Raw genomic sequence first — 12,512 nt, 5'->3', positions numbered from 1 at the left:
GTAATCGCAGGCCTTTTGTTAGGTGGTTTGTTTCATTCCACTTTATACTACATGAAGAATGTGAGCTTTTGCTAGAGCTTTTTAGCAGTTCTGTTTAGTGGGCTGATGTGTTCCTTAAGAATTTTATCCTTGAAAAGGAAGACATAGCATATATAAATTCATCACAGTTCCTTCTGTATTTGTTTGTAAGCAACAGTGAAGACTGAAGTAGTCATTTTGCCTTTTCGGACTATACCGGGTAGAAGATGTGGTATTTGATGAGGAAATGTTTCACAGAAAAATGATTCTGTGAAGATGTACACCTTGTTTTAGAAAGGTCGTCTTGCTGCTGTTTTTTCCTCTAGCACAAACATTTCACAGAATCACAGAATGTCAGGGATTGGAAGGGACCTCAACAGATTATCCAGTCCAGTCCCCCTGCCAGAGCACCCAGATGAGGTTACACAGGAAGGTGTCCAGGCAGGTTTTGAATGTCTCCAGAGAAGGAGACTCTACAACCCCCCTGGGCAGCCTGTTCCAGTGCTCTGTCACCCTTACTGAGAAGAAGTTTTTTCTCATATTTAAGTGGAACCTCCTGTTTTCCAGTTTGTACCCATTACCCCTTGTCCTATCGTTGGTTGTCACCAAGAAGAGCCTGGCTCCATCCTCATGACACTCGCCCTTTCCATAGTTATAAACATTAATGAGGTCATCCCACATAAGCTTGTGATCAATTTGTATAATAAAACAATGCTTCTGACCCAAGCTGAAATATTTATTTTTAATTACTTTTAACTTAAATTTTCTTCTATTTATATCTTTCTTGAGGCCAGTTTTACTTTTCCCTTAAGCTGTCTGTATTCACAGAGCTTCTGATTCTGCAAGGCATGGTGCATCAATTGAAGACATCAGAAGCTGAAGAAGCTTTGCATTTTCTCAGAAGATACATAAGCTTAGAGACAACTTCTAAAATAATATAAATCACAATCCTTGTATCTTCCCTGATTTCATGATTGTACAAATCTGAAGTTTAAATTATTAGTACTTTTCCAATAGAGCTGGTTACAGTTGAACATCCAGTAATGTTCCTCTTTTTGTGTCATGTCCTTCCCAGCAGCAGGTTTACTGTTCACTGCATGTGTCTATTAAGCATTAATTCTTTCACTGTATTTTAGTGAGAGCAATATGGTATGTTCCAGTGCAAGAATCTTAATTCCTACACGAACATATGGCATAGAATTATCTACTTAAAGATGGAACAATCTGATAATAATTTGGTAGAGTGACATCTGCACAATAAAATAAGATGCTGATCACACTGGAAAAGTAAACACAAAAGTTTTACACTAATTATTCTGACATAATCAGAAAGCCATTCTCATCCCTCCATGGAATGTTAAAATTTAATGATCTAATTTGGTCTTATCACATGCAATATAAATAAAAAATAACCCTATTAAGTATTCAGAGACCCATGCTGAACACAAAACTTTTAAGTGCTGTTTTCTAGAATTTGGACTTAAAGCACTTACATATGTTTAACAGGGATTGAGGAAAAAAAACTTGGGAGAAAAATAAAAATTCTCTGGTCATTTCCATACTTTACTGAAGATAACTACCTATTGTGTTCTATTCTCTGCATAGTTTAATATTTTGTCCTGTTGATCCTGCCATCAAGATATGTAAGTTAACATCAGTCTTGACTTTTGGGAAAAAAAAAAGTTAACACAAGGACATAATTACAACTTGAATCAAATCAGAGTGATGATTCTTTGAGGGCAGTCCTGAGGTGTATTCGTGTTAAAATGCCAGGCCTGACCTTAAAAAAGCCAACCAGAACATAGAGTTATATTACCTAAACTTAGGAAGGTCTGCAGGGAAGCATAATTTTATTTTTGAATGCATAAGACTGAAGATGAAGATGGTAGATGTTCTGTTTTAGGCTTTGCAACTGAGGATTTCACCTCCAGCATCAGTTCTTCCAAATGGAATGGAAATACTCAGAAATTTGTACACTATGTTGAAGTTGAACTAAAATTATTTTTCTAGAGTGAGTTTCTTAGTTGGAACTATTATAGAATGTACGCTATTGTTTACTTTATTTGAAAGATTGGTAGCTTTGTAGATATGAAGCAAGCAAGGAAAAGATCTATTGAAAATTATGGAAATGGGTAACATTCTGATTCTTCTACTTTGAGTACTACATTAAGGTAGTTCTCTGTGTTAAAAATGGTGTAACTATTTGATTACTCAGAGACAAAACTTACTGCTTTAGTGCAAGTCTTTAAGGGGACAGTAGGGCCTGAGTTGATCACAATATTCTGGTTTTATGATACTGAATCTATGTAAAAGGTATTTAATGTAGAATTAGAAAATTAGAATAACCAGTTTGATCTTTCTCTATCTCCCTCTCTCTTTTTTCTTTCCCACTTCAATTTACGGTGTCAAGTAGCCAGAAAAAATGACTTAAGCTACTGCTGCTCACTTTTTATTTTCCTTGAAGAACGTATTTCTGACTGTAGAACGTATTTATGTAGGTTATCTCCTTGTTAGTTAATAGATCACAACAGGAAAGCCTTTTTTCAAGGTGTAAATAAAAGAACTACGTATAGTGATTTCCTTTTACACATATATATTTACAGGCTTTTTTTGGTGTACAAAACATAAAAATGTTGGTGTTGTGTGTGTTTGTTTTTAAAACCAGAAATACAGTTGGCCAAAATGAGGTTAAATTATCTTAGATCGGTCTTCAGTGCCTGCCAGCCCATTGAACTGGTACCCGCTTTTTAATGGTAGATTTCAGGCTAGCTGCAAGTAGGAATAAAACATCTCATAGAAATGTATGGGAATGTTGGAAGTTAATACAGAGTTCATGCAGAAATCTCTTTCACTCTTCAGACATGTTCTGTCCGATTAATAGACTTTTCACAGATTAAAAAGCAACTGGGATAGCATACAGGACCATTTGTTTGGTCTTATCAATTCTCTCTCTGCCAGTACAAACCTCCTCTAAAGGCTTTTCAGAGGGAAAAGCACGTAACACAATTTTCTTTTGCATGAAATGCAAACAAGATATTTCTATGAAGTTAAAGCCTTTAAATTTCATTGGCAGTTTTATTTATTTCAGGTGGAATAAATGTGTTTTTAAAAGGACTAAAATTGGTAAGAGAATACATTTTATTGTTGGTAAATAAGAACCACAGTAATACGAACTCCAAGCATAAAGTCCAGTGTCTGAGTAAACCAAATATTCTTGAGGATATGACGGCATCAGAAATGTACAATTTGGATTTTTATGCTTACCCAAAATCCTTAGTTAAAAATATCCACATTTAATATCCTAGGAGAGTTGATTATTAAGAGGTAAGTATGATTACCTGATTGTCTTGAAATCATCAAACACTTATCCTGAATTTTGGATCCAATCCACAGGAAGCTAGTCATGTTTTTGTTCCACTTGTAGATGCTTCATTAGCTTAGATTAGACTTTATGACTACAGAAATTCTTTATCTCCCTGTAGTGTTATGGGAAAATGTCTTCTATTCATTTGGCAGAAAAATTCAATAAGCAGCATATCATATTGTCACTCACAAGCAGAATCCTGATCTTTTGTCAGAACATAAGGAACAACTGGATGATGGCAATTCTGATTGATAGAAAATAATTATTGAAAGAAGACACACGGATCTTAAATGATCCTTTTATCTTCTACAGCCACCAAAATTGAATAATGATGACACATATTCTTTATTGCATTTTGTTTAATAAAAAAAGGAAAAGAAAAAAAAAACCAAAGCATACTGTTTGATAAAAGCAAATTTGTCATAATAGTGTGATACCTTTTGAATCTATTTAATACAGATGATCAGCATTTGGTTGTATTTTTGGTAAGTTCCTCTTACTGCATCATAACTCTCACTAGAGAAGTTTGTCAGCCTTCTATCTTGCACAGCCTTTTGTCCTACCCATATTATGAGATTATTTTAAAACTTTTGACAGCACACATTTAATTGTATGCAGATTTAAAAATACTAAAGCATAGTAAAGAGGTTTTTGTTTAAGCACACTTGACATGTCACAAATCGTCCACGACTACTTCCTGATGAAGACAAAACTGTTTTGAACATGCTTCCTCACAACCTCCTTACGCTAAGGAGTCGTGGTGGTGTTCAATATAGGTTGGTATAAACAAGTCTGTATGCAGTCACCTGGCCGAAAAAGTAGTGATGCTTTTATGTTTTGCAGCCACACCGATCTCTGGTCATACTACCTTCCCAGCTTCAGAGCAAGGCTGGAGGATCTTGTGTGGATGTATGGGTGTGGGAGAAAGACCATGGATGTAGGTGGCTAGCTGTCGTTTTACATAGCTGTACAGCTTGTGGTTCTGAAGTTCTTTTAGTGTCCAGTACTATATGGTAATATCTCTCTGCAATACCAAACTTCTTTATTCTGTGTTTCGTGGGCAGCAAAACAAAGTCCTACCTAATGCGTCACGATGTGAATCTCAGAAGAAAAAGAGAAAAATAGTCTTTTCAGATGTGTGTATTTTTTATTGTCTGTGCAGTCTTTGGTGCTATCAGGTATTTCTTCGATCAGTAGTTTGACCATCTAGCGTACTTTGGAATAGGCTAATAGCAAGTCAATGCTTTTATTCCAAGTAATACTGATACTTGAAAATAATAAGCTACACTAGGCTTTTGTAAGACAAAGAGCTAATGGATTGAGAACAGTCCTGCTATAGACTGGTTTAATAAAATGTATTGAACCAAAGACATGGCAAGTAATTCTGGTACCTTAGTAAATGGGTTTCAATTTCTTATCTAATAATGAACCTGCATGCTCCACACTGAGCTCTGTGTGCCAGCTTCATATTCATTCTTACCTGTTGTAATACTCAGTGATATTTTAGTTTGTTCTAACTCATTCTCTTTTATGGGCTGATGAACATGTAAACAAATTAAATGGATGTATCTGATACAGCTGCAGACTTATTGTGTTTTGCTTTTACTGTTCTCTCAAAAGCTTGACTACCACTAGCACAGAATTGTTAGATTTTTTTAGGTAAAGTTCCTGCCTTATATCCATAGTTATCAGCCTATAAACTGTGATCGCTATGGCAATATAACCACTTCAGTGAATAGTGAAGTAATGTTTATTTTCTGAACTCTAGGGCATGGTAAGTTATCTGAGGCAAGAGGAATGTTGGTCATCATCTTCTGTCAAGTCCTTCATTTGATTATCATCCTTTTAGAAACCATAAGCCAGAAAGGCCTGTGTTGTCAACATCATTGTTCCTTCTTTTTTTTTTTTCTTCACTTGAGTGGATGGAAATTCTGTTCCTTTGAACGTTCTGTCATTTTTTTTCATTACGAGTTTAAATTGAATACAGTCTCTGTTTACACTGAGCATTTCTGTTTGCCTATCGTATTTGTTAGCTGGAAACTCATATTTTCTAGGAATGGGTTCAATTTTCCATGACTATTGGCAGATGTTTCTCTAGGTTCTTCAGTGACAATGATGTATTTGTTGATAACCCAGTGCTTGCTAGAAGGGGGCTTTGCTTCGCATCAGTGGGTCTCTTTTTTGTATGAGAGCTTTAGTCAACAGAAACATTCAATTTCTTCCAAAAACGTCTACAAGTAATTTTGCCCTATTTTGAATGCATACTTCATGCAATGAATTTTCTTCTGATTCAGGTGCTCTTTCCTCTTTGTGGCAGATAAAGTACATAATGCTCTAGTTCTGCTCTTTTGATTCATATTTTTGCAAGTTATATGTTTGAGTAATTTTAATAGTTGAGCCCAGTGTTCCAAGATACTGACCATAAGAGTTTGGTTGTGAGTTGATTTCATTCTTTCAGTGTTGTTACAGTTTTCATTGCTCAACTTGCCACTTCACTACGCTGGTCGGAACCATTTGAGGGGTCTGGTTTGTCAGCCTGCAAGATGGTTTATACCAGAAGTGTGTCAGTGTCTTGACAGGAAAACTTTTGGTGGGTTTTCCATGCAGTTTTTATTTATTAGAGGAAAACGTCATAGATGATTCTGTAGTATCAATTTTACTGACATTTTCTCCTACTTTCTCATCCTCTCCTACTTTCCCAAACCTAGCCAACCTGTATCAGAAAGCCTTTGTTCTCAACCTATCAGCACAACCAAGTGATTTACTAAACAATGACAGAAAATCTTCCTTCTGAAGTTTGTTTGAACATGACGCTTTTTCTTTGCATTGTGTATGATAGGATTTTTTGTTTGTTTGTTTTTAAATTTAATGCCACAGTGCTCCATTGCTTGCTTACTTCAGATTTTCAGTTAAGAATAACACTTAACAATTGGAACAAGGAAGTTATTGATATATAAACAAAGCAATGGTTGACTCAGCCTTCTTTTTGACTCCACATTTACAGAAGCCTACAAGATGTATATGAATGATGAATTTTGGGGTATGTAAATCTTGAAAAACTGAGCCAAGCTTTTTCAAGAATTTATTATATGCCTTAGAGAAAGTTAATGAATATAATTGTGCTTTATCTGCTTCAGATGAGACCTGGCCACAAGTTTTCCCTCTGATTAGAATGTCACTGCTTTCTTCTCCTTCCCCCAGGCAGAAGTCATTATATACTGTGATCCACCATTGGTAACATTAATTTGCTGTTTTTAACGTTCCTTAATGCTATGTTCTAGATGCTAAAAGAGGAAATCTTAGAGAAATGTGTCATGACATTTTAGAACATCTTAAAATGTTATTTATCATGTTATTAATATAAGGGCAAGTCAGTACTCCATTTGCTGTGCAGTGCTCTAGAAGCAACACTGGGGAATGCTCAGTAATCCTAAGGCTTTAGATGAGTCTCAATAGTATTTTGTTTTCAACATGAACTGTCTGTGAGCATTATTATATGTGAATGCAACCATAATTTTTAATAGTGGCAGCTAGGTTTGCAGATCTGTGAAATTCAAATTGTTGTGGAAAAAAAAGTGTCTATACTCATCTGGTTATATTACCATGAAACATCAATTATTGTTAAATCTGAACCTGAATTTAAAAAATACTTCTGGAAGCGTTGACAATAATGTGACTTGCTGGAGTAACTAGCAACATCAGTAGTGATAAACAGATAGGGTCTTAAATAATCCGGTCGAGGTAACAGTTTATTTTCGCCAATAAGCGGGTATAGTCAAGGAGGTGTAACAGGCAGTTAAAGCGAAAAAAGGGCTGAGAGGTGGAAGATTTAAGAAGAGATGGGCTTATTTCAGCTGCGTCCTGTCACACTTTTCTGTTGCCAGGTTTCAAAGGAATTTGAGGAAAACAGCCACATTTTTGCAGTGGCATCTGATGCTGATGGAATCATTTCTACATAATATAAATTGCATCTTCTCTTTTTTTTGTGTGGGCATGTGTAGGTGGCATTATGCATAAGTGTAAAATAAATTTGAAATAGGAATAAAGAAAAAAACCCACATATTTTGCAATGCACTAATTAAATATTGAACTGTTTAAAAATATTGCAGGATATTGGCCTGTGTATATATGAATACAAATAATGAGTTTATTAGAAATATTTTATTATTTACCCAAAACATTGTGGAATGTGTATAAAAAGAACCTTAGAAAGAGTTGTGTTTTGAATTCGTATTTTTCTTGTGTGACTGATTGTGTCAGGGAAAAAGTGAGTGTACTCTCTATGACTTACCAAAGGAAGGCTGGCTTTATTGAAGCTTGCACAGATGGCTAACTGGTATCAAAGGTTTCTGCAACACTGCCTACAAGTTGCCAGAAGGTCAGTGTGAAAATATATCACTGCCTGATTCCGTAGCAGGAACAGTTATTGTTACCAGGATTTATTAAATCCTGTCCTCCTAACAAACAGTACCTGTCAAGCACTCCTTTTACAGGTAGTCCAAAAAAAAGCAGTTCTACTTGCAGCACCTTTAAAATGTTGTTTATCAAAACACATTTTTTTTACGTTGTTTGAACATGATTCAGTTGAAGTATTGCATGAAGAGTGGAATACAGTGGGTGAGATAGTCTGTTAAGTGCAGTTGAAGTAGAGATGGTAAGAAGAATCTAAATTATTTAAAATGTCTCCCTACAATAAATACATCATTGCCACTGTACCATGAAGAAACCTTTAACCATTGTAAGCAGTGTCTCAGTAAAAAGTGGTTTGATTAGATCATTTTAGAGTATGTTTTGTGGATTGGGACTTACGTAGGGTATGAAAAAGGTTACCAGCCTAATACTTGCCTTGTTCTGCTAATTTGTTGATTTATTATATATTTTGTGAAAGTCCATTCTGTCTTTACAAAGAGAACTTTTCATGGTTTCTCCTGACTGTTATTCCCACACATGCTGTTCTACAGGTGTGTAGAAGTAGTTTACCTAGACTGTGCGGTTGCAATGTGAGTTGAGTGACTCTTTTTCTGAAATGATTATGTAAAGGAAGGACAAAATTAGCTTAACCATGTACCATTGTTTTTCTTCAAACTAATACTTTGGAAGAATTTTAACGGAAGTACATTTCAGATATAGCAAAAACCACATTTTAATTAAAAAAATCCATTGCTGAATGTAAAATATCCAAAATCCTCTGGATATTTTAAGCTTAATGTATTACATATTGTAACACTGTGGTGTAACAACTGATGTTTAGACTGAAGAGATATTTTTGTGGATAAAGACATAGTTTCATATATTAGAAGGTTCACCATCAGGCATATTTCATTGAACTGAAAGAGAAAAATGCAAATCACAACGGCTTGACACTGTATATACATTTCTGTGCCTAGAACTGTGATACTAAGATATATTCCTCTCCTTCAACTAATCAAATAATGAGATAAATCATATATTTGCTTTCTATTGCTGCAAAATATGATACTCTCTACAGAGTGCATATTTTAAGGTTAGTTTAAAAAATCCACTTACTCTGTTTGATTTAAGAGTTTAATATTAATGATGGAGTATTAGAAAGACCCTTAAGACATGTACTTGATTCTTAATCATATGAAATGTTTATCAAGAGCTGTTCTTAGGTACTACCATAGATGTTAGTAGGTCAATGTGCTGCTCATCAAAACATGAATTCTACAATTACCTCAGTGAGAGCAATTAGTAGAAAAAAAGGCCCATTTTAAAAAGTGCTGAAGTATGTGTCTAACTCAAATATGCATAAGTGTAGAAGCTGGTTGTAGTCCTTTACATTTTCATGAATCAGAGTTCAAAATGTGAAGATTTTTTTTTTTTTTTTTTTTTGCACAAAATAATTCTTCTTTTTTTCTATTCACAAATAGCAAGTACTGAAAAATTCTTTTGGCTGAGTATGTCTCTCCTAGCTAATTTTCTCATATTACAGATATATCTCACATTTAGTTTTCCTAATCAGTTAAACTTGCTGAAACATTTTTATTCCAATTCATTGCTATAAAGGTTTGCCGCTACTAATAAATGGTATTTGAATTGCTTACCCCCAAGTTGTATCTTTATGATAGGATAAATAATAGTAATGGTGATATTGATGATGTTAATAGTAATATCAAAGGCTTGTGAGACAGTTCTTTTCCCTCAAGGATTCTAATTCTCATACTGATATTTGAAAAATATGTATCAGATTAATTCAACTGCATATAGAAAATACTCCTTTTGCCATGTCTGTTGCATCATCAGCTGTATTTTACATGGTGATCCAACAACTTGGATTTTGCATCACTTTAAAAAAATCTGAAAAGATGCTTCCAAAATTACTGTGATCCATGAAGGTATCACTGTATTTTTAGTAGACAATGGCATGTCCCTTTTGTGTCTGTCCCTGGAGACTTCTTCAACAGAATGACATTTTGTTGTACTTTGGAGAAAATCTTTCAGTCATGTTTTTGTCTTGGGAGCAGGAAGCCTTGTAACTGTCAGCTACAAGTCAGTCAAATGGGAAGTGAATAAAAAACACTGAAAACCATCACCACCATGACAAAGAAGAACAAAAAAGCCCTCCAGATTATTTATCAAAGCAACAGATTATTTTTTTTTCTTTGCTTATTTTAGGGAATACGAGTAGAAATTTCAGAACATATCTGCTGTCATTGTCTTCCAAAAATTTCTTTCTGCTAGTGCCTAAAAGCTCGTCTTCTCTATTGTCAAGCAAGGAGTAATACTGTTGAGCATGATGTTTCTCCATTACTTTTTACGCAGAAGTGTGTGCTTTTAAAAGCTTTAAAACATCTAAAAAAATCTATTTCTAGTACCTGCCTGAATAATTTGCAGTAGTGCTATTAAAATGTGGTGGAAAATGATCAAAGATTACTGAAAAACAGAAATTGTGTGCCTCATTTAGATGTAATTTATTTTCAGTCTTTTCATATATTATTATCATCCCATCATAGAATACATTTATTTCGTGATGTATTTTCTTCTCTGATATTTCAATGCTGAATTAAATGATTATTTTTTTTCAAACCACTGGAAGTCTTGGTGCCTAACAACAAAAAGAATATTCTTCTAAATATTTTACTTTAACAAACATTTCTAATGGATGTGTAGCAGTATGGCTTAGGTATTGAAGGATTTTGTGTGTACATGGAGAGAAAATGCAGTGTTGGTTGTCTTTATGTTACAAATTTCATTTTTAAAAGTTAAAAATATTACAGTGAACCATCCATGTACCTTTCCAGTATACAGAAGTATCTCAATGGCTCTTCTGTTACTTTTCATTGTGACTGATCAAGGACTTTCTGAATGAGACATACTATTTCAAATAAGATTAAGCCTTTTACAGAATATATGTATGTGCACATATACATATGTTTTTTGAAAAATGAAAATTCTAATCCTATTTTGGGTAAAAACTATTATTAAGACAGCTGCATAAAATTACAGTTTCTATTTTGAAGGTTTTTTTTCTTCATTCCATCTCCTATTAGAAGGCAGAGTTGTAGACATACTGCATATTGATGTTGACATATTGAAAGGAAAGCAAGCATTTTAAATAGATCTGTGATTCCTTCTTTTTGTTATGTATCTTGTGCTTTTCAGGAGGAATAAGGTTGGACTAGAAATGATAGATGGAAATAGCAGATATAGAAATCTGCATCCAGCACAAAGAAAGCTAGTTAGTATAGTAGAATAGTTAAATTCTGTCCCTTGTGTGTTTCAACTTATCTGTAATTAAACACCCTCCTTGTTTAAAGGAACAGATAAATTTAGCTGTAGCAAAGCAGAAAGCTAAGCCATGCATTTGCCCGCTCCTAATAAATAAATAAATAAATAAATCAATCAATCCATAGCTAGCTAGATAAATAAATAAATAAATGTATATATCTGTTTACCTGAAAGAAAACACTGTCTCAATTTTTCCCTTTAAGAGACTCATTTGTCTACAACACTAAGTTCTTGAAAAGTTTTTCCACTTGAGAGACTGTATGCTTTAGCCAGTCAATTTACTTGAAATCGGAATAGTTGTGCTGGGTGTACGTGGCAAGATTTTTGCAGTGGAGGGGGCTGCAGCGGTTGTTTCTGTGAGAAGGGACCAGGAGCTGCCACCATGTCAGATAGGGACAGGTCCACCTGCTCCAACATGAACCCACCGCTGCCCAAAGCTGAGCCGGTCAGCAACTCTGGTGGCCCCTCTGTGATAGCATATTTAACAAAGGTTAGGAAACACCGTGCAACTGCTGTGAGAGAGAGGACTGAGGAAAATGTGAGAGAAACAGCCCTGCAGACACCAGGGTCAGGGATGAAACTGAGCCCAGGAAAATGGGGGAGGGGGGTGTGAGGGAAGCTATTTGTAGTGTTGTATTCATCGCTGTCCTAATCTGTTATTAATTGGCAATAAATTAATTTAATTTCCTGAAGTCGAGCCTGTGATGGTAACTGGTCATTGATCTCTCTGTCCTTATCTCAGCCCATGAGCTTTTTTGTCTCATTTTCTGCTGCTATCCTGCTGAGGAGGGGGAATGAGAAAGCAAGTTGTTGGGCAAATTGCAGCCAGCCAAGGTTAACCCACCACAATAGTTTATATGCTGCAGGGCTATTGATTTACTGATTGCAGTCTTCTAATATTAAGAATTTTTGAGTATCAGATACAGTAACTTCAGTCTGAAAATGCTCTTAGCATCTATAGTATGCCAAGTGAAGACTCCCCCGCATTTTCATGATCATCATTAAGAGTTTATTCAAATAAGTGTAAAACTTCCCACTTATGTGCATAATTTGTAAAGACAAATAATGCAAAAATTCTTTGTGGGACTAAAATCAAGGTCTAGAGCGAAGCTGGTGAGAAAAGTACTGCATGGCATTTTAGGGTCTGCATTGCATGGGTAGTTGGATTACATATTTATAACACACTCTTTTAGACCCTTAACATAATATTCCCTTCTCTTGCCTGCTGCTTCTTCATTGTAGAAAAACCTGTGCAAAACTGCAACTTGATAAGGTACTCATATACATTTTGTTTTGAAGGATTAAAAGCTAGGACTGTATATGCCTGTGGAGAACTCTGGGCCAGGTGGATACTACACAAGTTACTTTTAAAACTAAAATC

The 12,512-nt window shown here is 35.0% G+C and overlaps 1 protein-coding gene across 1 annotated transcript in view; it reads left to right on the top strand.

The window, feature by feature from the left end:
- Window positions 1–12,512, top strand: part of LOC308051541 (lysine-specific demethylase 4C-like) — a 140,140-nt gene that overhangs the window by 126,039 nt on the left and 1,589 nt on the right. The window lies entirely within an intron of this gene.

Source organism: Nesoenas mayeri (genome assembly GCF_963082525.1).
Source record: "Nesoenas mayeri genome assembly, chromosome: Z".
In the NCBI taxonomy this organism is placed as follows: Eukaryota; Metazoa; Chordata; class Aves; order Columbiformes; family Columbidae; genus Nesoenas; species Nesoenas mayeri.
The sequence above is the reverse complement of the archived record's forward strand: the minus strand, read 5'-3'. Positions and strand labels throughout refer to the sequence as shown.